The 12,635-nt window shown below is 43.9% G+C and overlaps 1 non-coding gene across 1 annotated transcript; it reads right to left on the reverse strand.

The window, feature by feature from the left end:
* Positions 1 to 1,493: 1,493 nt before the first annotated feature.
* On the reverse strand, positions 1,494 to 1,601 carry LOC128332235 (U6 spliceosomal RNA). Its single transcript, XR_008310638.1, has one exon. It is a non-coding gene; the product is annotated as a U6 spliceosomal RNA (small nuclear RNA).
* Between the last annotated feature and the right edge of the window lie 11,034 nt (positions 1,602 to 12,635).

Raw genomic sequence — 12,635 nt, forward strand, 5'->3', positions numbered from 1 at the left:
ATGTTCATGTTTTTGGCATATTTGTAAATCATATGAACGCTGGACCTCCTAAGAAGTCTGGCATCATTTCTGTGGTTTCTAAAACCACCAGGATGCCAAAGCTGAGGCCTGGCTTTGTGAGTTACTTGGGTCTGTGTGTTCATACCCAGTGCTAGCTTGAGCTCAGAGACCTCTCAAAGTGCCACATCTCCTGATACTGGCCATGCCACTGATGTGGGCTAAGCAGCTGGCATTAGAGCACACACTCACCCTGCATTTTCTACCTACCAAGCATTTTGCTAGCCAGCTGAACTGATCCCTTCTTCTCTCACTTGGCACAGTCAGGAGGCTTGGCCAGGCCGGAAGGTGGGGTGAAGGGAAAAAATGGGGGGGGAGAACAATGTGGGATATCATGTTGTCCCAGATTGCCTCTCATTAGATGACTTTTCATACCTTCAGTACTTAAGAGTAAGCTTAAGCTATATCAGAAAACTGAGGGTTGTCCTGTTTTTGAGAATACACTACTAGGTGAGTTTGTGTTCACGAGGGTATTTAACTGACTAATATTAAAGATAAGAGCTGACGAGGAAAGGTTTCTACAAAAACAGTTGTTGTTTACTTATATAGCTTCTATTACAGCATATATTGAACATAAAATATAGAAAAAGCATAAGACATTAAAACTGTATTGATTATTAGGACTTCATATGAAAGATAATTCCAGGAAGTGCACTTTTAATTCAATACTTATCACAGCCATACTTACAATTCACAAAGAGTCCGGTCACATGAGGTGCTAAATGCAATCGGATTCTCCTTCTGGGAGCCCAAACTCTCATATAATAAAATTTCTCATGGTCAAACAAAAATAAAAACTTAAAGAAATATGTCAGCATTCCAGTTCTCCTTTTAATTGAAAATTAGCCATCACATAGAGCCTTCTATATTCACATTTACATTCATATATAGAGCCTTCTATTGATTCTCCTTTTGATGTTACCACAACTCAGATATATAATTAGCCACTTTCATGTAGATATAAATTTCTTCCCTAATCCTTATGTCTGAAGAACAGAAAGCAGCCAGGTATCTAACTGCATCAGAAAAACATCTTGAAAAATATAAGCATGACATTTTAGGTGAAAAAAGTATACACAGCTGGGTTCACATAACAGCTGACCAGTCTGGAAGTGGGGAAAATATCAAGGATATGCTGGGATGCAAGAGCACTCACTTGCAGCAGATGTGACATCTGAACACACTCAAGTCCAATTCCTGAGATTCCCTGCCTGACATTCTCTCGACTTCTATGCCCAAGATCTGGAAGCTGGGTGGCAAATCTTGGGAGAATGTTGTATGGAGAGCTCAGGAATCAGACTTGGGTTGGTTACACAGAAACAGAGGAAGCTGCCCTCTACCCAGTCAGACCATTGGTCTATCTAGCTCAGTATTGTCTACACAGAACTTAGAACCTTCTGCATCCACAACATGGCAGTGGCCATTGAGTTCATTTGCTACCTCTGGAAAGGGACCCAGCCAAAAGAGTCATCCATGTGCACGGGCCCCACTAATCTTCTCTGTATTGTTCCAGTTTTAGCAGATGTGCTGCCAAGATTAAGCATATATGAAAGCAGTATGAATGCTGCCACTGAAAAGAGGACTTTCCTTGTGGAATGCCAGACGTATTCTGCCACCTTTAAGCAGTCTGGAATTAGTGGGTGTTTGCCACCAGACCCAGAGGGTTCTCCTCCACCTGGCGTATGCTACATCATAAATTCCCTCTTGTGTTCAGCCATACAGATTTAGAATAACCTTTGCTTCCCGACGGGGAGGCATAGGAATAACCCAGTTGTACTAAACCCAACAGGACATCTAAAAGGCAAAACCCAATGCATTCTACTGAGCTGGCCTACTGCTCAATGCCAAAGATACAGAAATTTCCCCAAACACTCCCAGGTGCATGGCCCCACAGCCATTATGGCTTCTGTATAGATCTAGACATGCCCCCGAGTGTGTTGCCCCCAATGCCTATATATAAATGAGACAGGGGGTTCCGCAGCAGAGAACAGGATATCACACTAGTGATTCTGAAGGACTAAGCCTAACTAAAAAAATGTAAAAATAAATAAAAACCATCACGCCAAGTGGCCTAGAGGTTTGTATGTTAATTGCATGAACCGCTATCTGCTAGCAAACTAAAGCAACTGAGTTCAGAAAGTGCCCAACGCATGAATGGCAGCCACCCATCATAGTGACAAAATCAAATGCTAGATTTAAAGACAATATGGTGAGGCCATATAGTAACCATAGAGTTTACTATATGTTGATGTAGCAGCAGCAACATGGTGGGTATGCCCATCAAACTCTCTGGATGACCTAGCAGAGAAGCCAGGGATAAAATCCACTGGGGGAAATTGCCCAGGGCAATAAATAGCAGGTGGCCACCATCCAATATAGCACCTTATACCCTATGTTACTAATAAAAGTCATAATGCCCAGTATATTACATTTCAATATTGGACCAAAGATGGGCCTCCAGGTGGTTGGCCCTGCAACATTGCCCATAGAACTGTTCAATGGGTAAAGGCAGGTAGCCCCAAGTATGCGCAAATGGCCCATGCTTAAAATACTGCTGACAGCTGCCCCCTGCCCATTGTTTGGGAAGTAGAATCCTATCACTGGGGTCAGCTGAAGCAAATTGCTGTTGAGTCCCACCTGGGGAAGTGGATAATAAAACCCTCTGAGGAATGCCGCTGGACGCCCATAATCCCCCAAGATGGCTGGCTCGCCTGCCCCCTCGCCCTTGAAACTGTCCTATCCAAAGGTGGTGCAGCTGGATGCAATCCCCTGGTACTGAGTCCAGCATGGCACTCTCTCCCTCTAGCAACACCCACCTGTCCGAGAAAAATTTCATCTCATTCATCTCTGTTTCATTTGAGAGGCAAGAAGGTTCTACTGCATCTAGCCTTCCCCACAGCTCACAGACCAGTTATAAAAGAGGGTTCCTGCCCTGGCGAAGGTCCTTGGTAGCCTACCAGAAGAAACTGTGTGGGAAGGCAGGTGCCTGTACTGACCTGCCTTACAAACTGAAGAGCTGGAGGGGACCCAAGAGGCCCCCCAACTGAACAGTATCCCTCTCAGGCAGTTGTCTAATTTTTTCTCAGACAACTATTGTAATGGAAAGCCCATCCCTGCATGATCCACACTGCTCTGCCACTGAAGCTCTCACAGTCCAGGAATGCTTCCTAATGCTTAGCCTAAATCTGTCTCCTTGCAACTCCAACCTATTGGAATGCAACACAATCTGTTCTCTGGCTTGTTTTGGAGCTATAATGCTCACGAATTGGTACACTATAATGCTCATCACTTGGTACACTTCAACTGACCTGGAAACTCCAACCCTACCAGTCTTTCTTTCTGTTGTCTAACATGTCCGGCAGCCATATACTAAGATGATCTGGCAATACCAGAGATGGAACCTGGATGGAAACAAACAAACAAACAAACAACAATAATAATCTTTCCTGCCTCCTGCTAGATTCTTGCTTACCTAAGTCCGGCAGCCATATACTAAGGTGATCTGGCAAAACCAGAGATGGAACCTGGATGGAAACAAACAAGCAAACAAATAAATACATAATAATCTTACCTGCCTCCTGCTAGATTCTTGCTTACCTATACCCCAGATGGCAAGCATCTTCAGCACCCATTAATTAAATGTCTGAATTCCTTTAAAAAAAATTGTAATTGAAGCCCCTTTCATGACTTTGATGCACCATCTGCAGATATGATTTATCTCTGTCATTCAAGATGATATATTTGCATGCATGGATCTGTAAATTGGTGTTTATCCATGCTATCTAGAAGCAAATAAAAAAATAAAATTGTTTCATCTCATTTTTAGAAGGTTTTGAATGTTAATAGTAACTGAAATATCTAGTGTCCCCCCCTAAGCTGTCCCCCCATACTGATGCACTGTCTGCCCTCAAATCAGGCCCTGCCTATAACTAGTGCTTTGGGGTCTAAGAGTGCTTTTGGGGTCTCAATGGAGCAGCTGAAATAGCTCTGGAAGTAAAATGACAGGGTTTCCACAGGAAAAGAGATCCTGTCCCTTTAAGAGCTCTGGAGCAGTCAACAATCAGCAGGCGCTGTTCTTCCCATCACTGCAGCTGCACTATAAGTAACACCAATCAATCTCTCTCTTGATGCAATGCTAATAGGAAAGGGGATAAAATTGCTAATATGATATGGAGCGGTTATTTTGATGTAATAGGCCATTTAGGAAAAAATTGCTATAGATTTTCTGTCTTTCACCTGATCCATTTCCTTTCTTGCAAGGAAAAAAGTTAGGAAGAGAAGCTGGCATGCACTGGTTTTATAACTGCCCCGGCACTTAGAAACTTCTGCTGCTGTAATGGAAGGCACTTGGAATAATTCACTCTTAAATAGCTGTTACCTATTATTTTCACATTTGTTTCCTGTTACTGTTAGCAAAGCATCCATTTTGGTAACCACTGCTCGAGTCTCTGTGTGCAAATAATAGCATGGTGTCTAGTATTAGCAAGTGATCAATAGCGCTTGCTGTGCCCTGCACACCTTGCTTTTTGCAGTGCTGTTTAAACAACCAAGTCACGGTGTGGCACCACAGCACGTCCAGATCACAGGAGTCTCATGCAGGCTGCAGCTAATAATTATGCAAAAAGATGGTTTAGTAGCACCATTAAATGATCTGCCATTTTCTAGCACTTCACTTCCAGGAGGTATAGATTGTTAGGTAGAAGTGTGTGTGTGTAGAAGGTTATACCACTTTAAAGAGGCACAAAACAAATTTTCCTACAGCTAATCTGGGCAGAGGTCATGCTGTCCCATCTCTGGGTGGTTGTCCCGCCAGCCATGCTCCTTTGTTATGGTGATGCACCCTTTTACCACAAGGAATATGCTAAGTTCTTCTGCAAGTATCTTTCAGCAGGAGCTAACCCAGAAGGCCTTTGTTTCACCTCCCAGGACTCAGGCATCTTAAATTATCTTTGGATTCTTGGGGATTCTGCATCATACTGTGAACCAGAGGGTTACACAGTCATCAAGCTTTTCAGACTGACCTATAACCCTAGTCAGCTACATGGGACTTGTATTGTATACCCCGCTAACTGGGCAAAGAGGCACCTTTTACCGTGGTGATTCTCTTTATTTAGCAGGGGGAGAGTAACTGGCCCTATCCACCCCCAGCACAGTACTTCCAGTGACTGTAGCTGGAGTCTATCCTATGTTTCTTTTTAGAATGTGAGCCCTCTGGGGGCAGGGATCCATCTTATTTCTCTGTGTAAACCACCCTGAGCCATTTTTGGAAGGCCGGCATAGAAATTGAATTATTATTGTTGTTGTTGTTGTTGTTGTATTTAGGTCTAGTGAATTCAATTAAGGACAAACCAGCTTCCAGACACCCCACTCTCTAAGACTAGGAGATAAAACCTGTTGTAGGTGTGGAAAATTGCTTTGCTCACTTGTCCAAACTGAAGCCATTTTGTTAGCTTGCTGCTAGAATTGTATGAGCAGCAACACTTTGCAAGAAGAAAAAGACTATCAGTTTAGCTGGCAAGCAGAAAATAGCCAAGGTTCAGATTTGGCTTGAAATAGATTACAGGAAAAGGTCTATACGAGATTTGAATAATGCTATGAGCCACCTAATGGCACAGTGGGGAAATGACTTGTCTAGCAAGCCAGAGCTTGCCAGTTCAAATCGCCGCTGGTACGTTTCCCATCTATATCAGGCAGCAGCAAAATAGGAAGATGCTGAAAGGCATCATCTCATTCTACATGGGAGATGGCAATGGTAACCCCCTCCTGTATTCTACCAAAGACAACCACAGGGCTCTGTGGTCGCCAGGAGTCAACACTAACTCAATGGCACACCTTATCTTTTAGCAGACAATGACGGCAGCGAATACTTTGCACGACCCTGTACACAGCAATCTGATCATGCAGGCAGGATGAATATGGTTTTGAGGCTGTAACTTCCTTGTTTTAATAGATGCGTGCAAATTGCCCAACTAACTGATTGAAATGTTTAAATAACTTGAAACAATTATGTAATTTCCTCTTTTGACAAGACAAGACCGTGTTCTAAACTTTGCAAGGGGTCTTCTGAATCTGGTCAGGTTTGTAACCTGCACCGGCTCTCTCTGACCCTTTTTCCGCTGAATCTGTCTTTCTCAATAAAGCAATACTTGGATTATAATAAGCACAGCGTGAAGACTACGTTTTCCTCCACATAGGTCGTTAGGTGCTGAGAGCCTTGCCAGGAATATAACTTTGCAAATCAATCAGTTAGTTATCAATAGCAGCCTAGAGCCTGAATGGAGCAGTCAAGTTTTAATAGGTGGCCTCAGAGTGGGGTTGGGGGCCTTGCTGTACCCCTTCTCCCGGGGGAGGGGGTTGCCTTGAACTTCAGTCAGCCCTCCCTCATCCCTAGCCATAATAAATAGAATGCCAATCCATTAAGTGTCAGCCTTGTGTCTGTCCAGTCATTCACCTTGTGAGTCCTGAGTCTGCTGTTGGGCTGTGTGGATTCTGCTGGCACTCTGAAGGCTGCTCTGGGGGATGTGTGAGTGTGCGTGAGGCTGGGGGCTGTGGAATCTATGGATCATGGTCTCCACTGGCCACATGAAGGAGTGTTTGTCTCGGACTTGTCCCCTTTCAGCACATGTTACACCCTGTCTTTCCTCCTGAGCAGAAGGAAAGGGTGCTGCTGCTGCCACCGCCACTGACTCCATCCCTCTCCTTCCTCTCTTGGTTCAGAGGGAGACTTCTGAAGTTTCCTGCCCAGGTTGGGAGGCTGGTATGCAGGTCACTGAAATTCTTCTGACCACATCAGGGCAATTCCAAGGGTAATGGAATCAGGCATGTTACCGATTTTTCTGTGATTGCAGCCATGAGAAAATTTTGAAGTTCATCTTATCCACTGGCAAGAGAACATTTTCTACTATAATAAAGCCATATATTCACAAAACCTGTAAATATTATAGGTGTCAGAAATGTGCAAAACACATTGGTAATGGAATCAGAAACGATGTCTAAAAATTCTGATTCTGTTACCAACACATTTTGCATGTTTCAAACACTAACTCTAATATTTAAGATTATGTAAAAATATGGAAAGAGATGTTCTCTTGCAAGTGAGTATATACTGGGCTTCCCAACCTGTGGGATCCCAGAGGTTGCTGAACTATTTTATTTGGGTTATTTATTTATTTATTTATTCATTCCATTTTTATACTGCCCTTCCAGAAAGGCTCAGGACTACAACTACAACTCCCACCATCCCTTCACATATAATTTATTGTGGCTGGAGATGATGGGAGTTGTAGTTCAGCAACGTCTGGAGCACCACAGTTTGGGAAGCCCTAGTATATCTAATATAATACAGAACTGAATTTTTGCTGATGACTACAGCAGTTGAAAAAGTGGTAACATGCCTGATTCCATTACCCTTGGAACTGCCCATCATCATCCACCTCCAGCACAGGACCTCCAGTGACTGTTGCTGGTGTCTATCTTATGTCTCTTTTTAGACTGTGAGCCCTTTGGGGACAGGGATCCATCTTATTTATTTATTATTTCTCTGTGTAAACTGCCCTGAGCCATTTTTGGAAGGGCAGTATAGAAATTGCATAAATAATAAGAAAAACAATAATTTCTGTATGGGCAGGTCTGACCATGAAGCCATGCAGCCACCAACACAAGGTTCCACTTCAAGCCCTTGACTGACCTGCTGAAGAGCAGTGCTGTCAAAGCCCTTCAGGCTAGGGATGTGCGAAATGTTTCGGATACAAAATGTTTTGTACCCAAAACAGCCTGTTTCGGGTGTTTTGTAGACAAAACAAAACACCCATTTTCCAGATCCAAAAGTTTTGTATACAAAACAAAACGTCCCTCTTTCGGCTACAAAACGTTTTGTTGTTTTGGACCTCCATTTTGTGGTGATCTCTGAGTCAGTCTCCATTTTGTGTTTGACATCTCTTTGAATTTCCCACCCTTCCAGCCTTCTGATCGGTGACCTAAAGCATGGGCTGACCTGCTGACAATTCCCTCCTTGTTCCCCATTGGCTCTTTTGCTTCTTGCCACTCTTTACTGACCCCACATTGGCCAGGGGAAGGGTTGCTAACCCATGGGGTGCTGGGTTCTGTTGTTTCTGTGGTGTTCTGAGTGTAGATTCTCTGGTAGCATATAAGAGTTGATTCTTGTTTTTCACTGAAAATCTCATATGCTACCAGAGAATCTACAATGAACACTCAGAAACACAAAACCCAGTACCCCAAGGACTTGTGGGTATGGGGGTGGTTGGCACCCTATGTGCACTACACAACCCCTCGCTCTGGGAAACCCCAGTGCCCCCCAAGTGGAAGTATGGGGCTGCTGAAACCTCCATTATTCCCTATGGGAGAAATCTTAAAAGACACGTAAACTTCAACAATTCACAAAAGATCAGCCCTTTGCCCAATGGAGAGGAGAACTGGTCTTGTGGTTGAGCATGACTTGTCTCCATAGCTAAGCAGGATCTTCCCTGGTTGCATATGAATGGGAGACTTGATGTGTGAGCACTACAAGATATTCCCCTCAGGGGATGAAGCTGCTCTGGGAAGAGCAGAAGGTTTCAAGTTCCCTCCCTGGCTTCTCCAAGATAGGGCTGAGAGAGATTCCTGCCTGCAACCTTGGAGAAGCCACTGCCAGTCTGTGAAGACAATACCGAGCTAGATAGACCAATGGTCTGACTCAGTATATGGCAGTTTCCTATGTTCCTAATTATTTTGAGATAATTCTGGAAGTTTCCTTGCCCCCATTGGGCACTACCACCCACCACACTCCGCTCTGGGTCATCCCTTTCCCCTTGATTTGAAGCGATACATTTGCTGGAATCCCCTTTATTCCCTATGGGAAAATTCTTAAAGATGTGTAAACTTAAAAAATTCACAAAAAATCAGCCCTTTGCCTAATTCCTTTGAAATTTGGGTGGTAGCTTCCATCCATTGGACACTACCAGCACCACCCACTCTTTTTGCCCTGGTACCCTTTTTAAAAATCCAAATCGATTCGGATTTGGATTCAGAAAATCCGGCTACAAAACAAAACAGGGCTGATTCGGATTCAGAAAATTTGGGTACAAAACAAAATGGGGGTGTTTCTATTCGGATACAAATCGAAACAAGAAAATTCCAAAATGCACAGCCCTGCTTCAGGCCACATGTCTGCATCTGTGCAAGTGACCATTTAGCAGTCAAGTCGGGTAGTGTAGTGATTCTGTTCTTTTCTTCTTTCTGCCTGTTATTGTAGACTCTCCCCCTTCTCCCCTACCCCTGAAAACAAATATAGCATGTTGATTTGCTTTTTCTTCTCTCACCAAAATACTTGACAACTCCAGTGTTTGCTCTAACTCTGACCTGGTGGGTTTTGAAACTACTTGTCAGTGTCATCCACTGAGAACCTATTAGCATCCACTGAGAACTGACAGATGTTTAAATGTGCTTCTTTTCTGTTAGGATTTGTCCAAAAGACAAGAAGAAAATGAAGCAGATGGAAGCTGGTAGCTTATTTTTTCCATCAGGTGGCTGCATGGTGCACACCTATACATGTGCGGGGGGAGAGAGAGAGAGCGCGCGCACTGGTATATATGTAAATCTATTGATCCTGCCCCCAGTCAGCACCACAAAAGCATTTGACATGAGTCTTCACCAGATTTCAATGACTGTATTTCATGGTGTAAAACTTGGAGTGTTGCATTGATACATTTGAAGACTGAAGTGTCTGTTTTACTGCAGGTACACACCGGAAGCTGTAACTGGCAGCAGATTTTGAATGCACAGACATGTGGCAGAATAAACATGGGGAGATTGCCAACATGATGATGTATATGGGTATACATGCCTGTTTCCTCCACTCACATAGGTAAAATGTTCTGTGTGAAGCAACATCAAGCGAAGGCAGCTTCAACTGCTGTGCTTTTCCTATACAGACAGCACTTGTAGAAAAAGCATGACAGCAGAATGCATAGAATTTCCATGTGGTGATCTGTGCATGCCCACAGATTGCTGTATTATGTATCATAGATGAAGATTGTTTCTGCAGGAAAACGATGGCCAATCCTTCTCAGTCCATGTTTTGCCACTGTTAGCCATAAGGGTGTGTGTGTGTGTGTGTGTGTGTGTGTGTGTGTGTATTCCAAGTCACAAGGATATTTATGAAATGTTCATTGTTGATACATGGTTTATGCAACTCCAACGTGATTCTGTGGGTGCTGATTGCTCATCTGCCTAGTGCTGCTTAGAACACAGTGGTAGGGAGAGAGGGAAGATGGCTGGAGAATCATCCTTTGCATGTCCACCACAAAGTAAAAGATGTGACACGTACCAGCTATAAAAAGGGTTTCTGGTAAATATTCAGGTTTAAATATTCAGGTATTAAAACCTTGTGGAGAATATAGGGAGGCTTATATGCTGTGCAGAGAGAGGGGCGTGCAAGAGGTATGCAGACGCCTGGCTTGTGGGGGTCCTTACCAGTCCGTTGCTGCTTTGACCACAGAACGGGGAGGCTCCATATGAATGATGTCTGTCAAAGCAGCTGCACCCCTGGGGATGCTGGGAGTTGGGCAAAGCTGTTCTGACACCCAGCGTTGTTCCCATGGAGCCTCCCTAGCCTGAGCTCGGAGCTTTGATGGTCTGGTGAAGTGCCCCATAAGCAGCCAGTCTGCATCTTTCTCAGGTGTGCGGCTCACTGCGCAATATGTGGGCCAATAAACATAATTTCTTGGCCAGTTTCATGAGAGGTCCTGACGGGATTTGAACCTGCAGCCTGGTAACATTCCTCTGACTTCAGGGCTGGCTTTCTAGTTTAAGTTGCAGGGCATGCAGTGCTTTCACAGGGGACCCATAGCTAAGATCTCATCACTGCAGGAACATATGAAGCTGCCTTAAACCGAGTCAGACCCTTGGTCCATCTAGCTCAGTATTGTCTACACTGGCTGGCAGTGGCTCTCCCAGGTTTCAGGCAGGAGTCTCTCCCAGCCCTACCTGGAGATGCCGGGGATTGAACCTGGGACCTTCTGCATGCAAAGTAGATGCGCTATCACTGAGCTACGGCCCCATTTCCTAAGAGGAACATCATCTTACAGCAGACACATGGGAGTCACCCATCCAAATACAAACCAAGGCAAACCTTGCTTAGCAAAGGGGACAATTCCTGCTCATGTCTGCAAGACTGACTCTTCCCTCTTATTAATTAATTTTGATAATACATAAACCTGAGCTTTCCTTTCCTTTCTGAGATAGACTTTTAAATAAAAAGTGTGGTGGCAATGGCAGTGATTTAAGGTATTTTGACATGCACCAGAGGCAAATGTATTTGCGAAGGGCCTTTCTTATGCTCCCCCCCCCCCCGCGCGCTGCCCCATCACAGACCCACTCTAGTCTAGCTTTAACCGTCTGTTATTATACCATTCCAAGTCAGTGGGATGGCCAACTTCTATTACCATCATTTTGTTCTCACTGACTCATTCTGGAAAATTGTTTTGCTTCGGTCCAATAAGAGATAATTATTTTCTTTCACAGACCTCCTCTGCAGATGTGAAAGAGAGGAGTTTTGGCAGATGATTTACAGGCTTCTCTCAGCAGTCCAGCCTACAGCAGTAAACATTCTTGTATGCCACTGAGGTAAACATGAAATACAGCTTTCATAAGCCCTAAACTGCAGGCCTCCCAATGCTTAACGAATGCTGTATGTGCTTTGTGCCTTAACAGGGGTGCATGGAAATGCGATGTATTAATTGAAAATTAAGCAACATTCGTTTATAAATAAGATTTGTGTTGGCATTTATCCTTAAATAATGCATTATCATAACATCTGCTCATATTGTCCCAGGGAAGTTTTAGGCTTTGTGCTGTTTATATAAATAACCATCACCTCACCGTGTGGCAGCTTATTGTCAACATTTGTGTATTTTCCTGCTGCTGTTGGTCCAAGTCATAGCAGTGGTAGCAAACAGTGGTGCCTTTGGTAAGGCTATGGATATTAACAAAAGGGACAATAAGATCATTAAGTAAGATTTATTCTGTTTCGTTGATCCTCTACAGCAAAGCTAAAATGGAAATAAAACCACCTTTGGCTAAGCTTGCTTATAAGAAAGGGTAACTATGAAGAGCAAATTGTTCCCTGCAGTACACTGAAGGTATTAAATGGAAGATAGTATCTAAGAGTTTTCTTCATCCGAATAGATTCACCTAAATGAAATGACATTGCTGTGAATATTAAGAATAAAATCGCCCCTTCTTTCCTTTAGTCATATAATTCAGCTCTGGCCTAGAAAATGATGACTTTATGGGGGGATTCACATAACCGTCAGGTGATCTAGAAGTGGGGAAAATGTTAAGGATAGGTTGAGACGCAAGAGCGTGCACTCCTGGTGAACGTCTGAATGAGAGGAGAGCTGGTGTTGTATCTAGCAAGCATGAATCATCCCCTTTGCTAAGCAGGGTCTGCCCTGGTTTGCATTTGAATGGGAGACTGCAAAGCTCTCCACATGAGCAGTGCGGAGAGCCTGCAGGGGGTTTGTGGGGAGAATGGGCTTGACCCACTCTATGTACCTGCAAGCACTATGTACAGTCTTCTG

Source organism: Hemicordylus capensis, chromosome 6 (assembly GCF_027244095.1).
Source record: "Hemicordylus capensis ecotype Gifberg chromosome 6, rHemCap1.1.pri, whole genome shotgun sequence".
NCBI lineage: Eukaryota > Metazoa > Chordata > Lepidosauria > Squamata > Cordylidae > Hemicordylus > Hemicordylus capensis.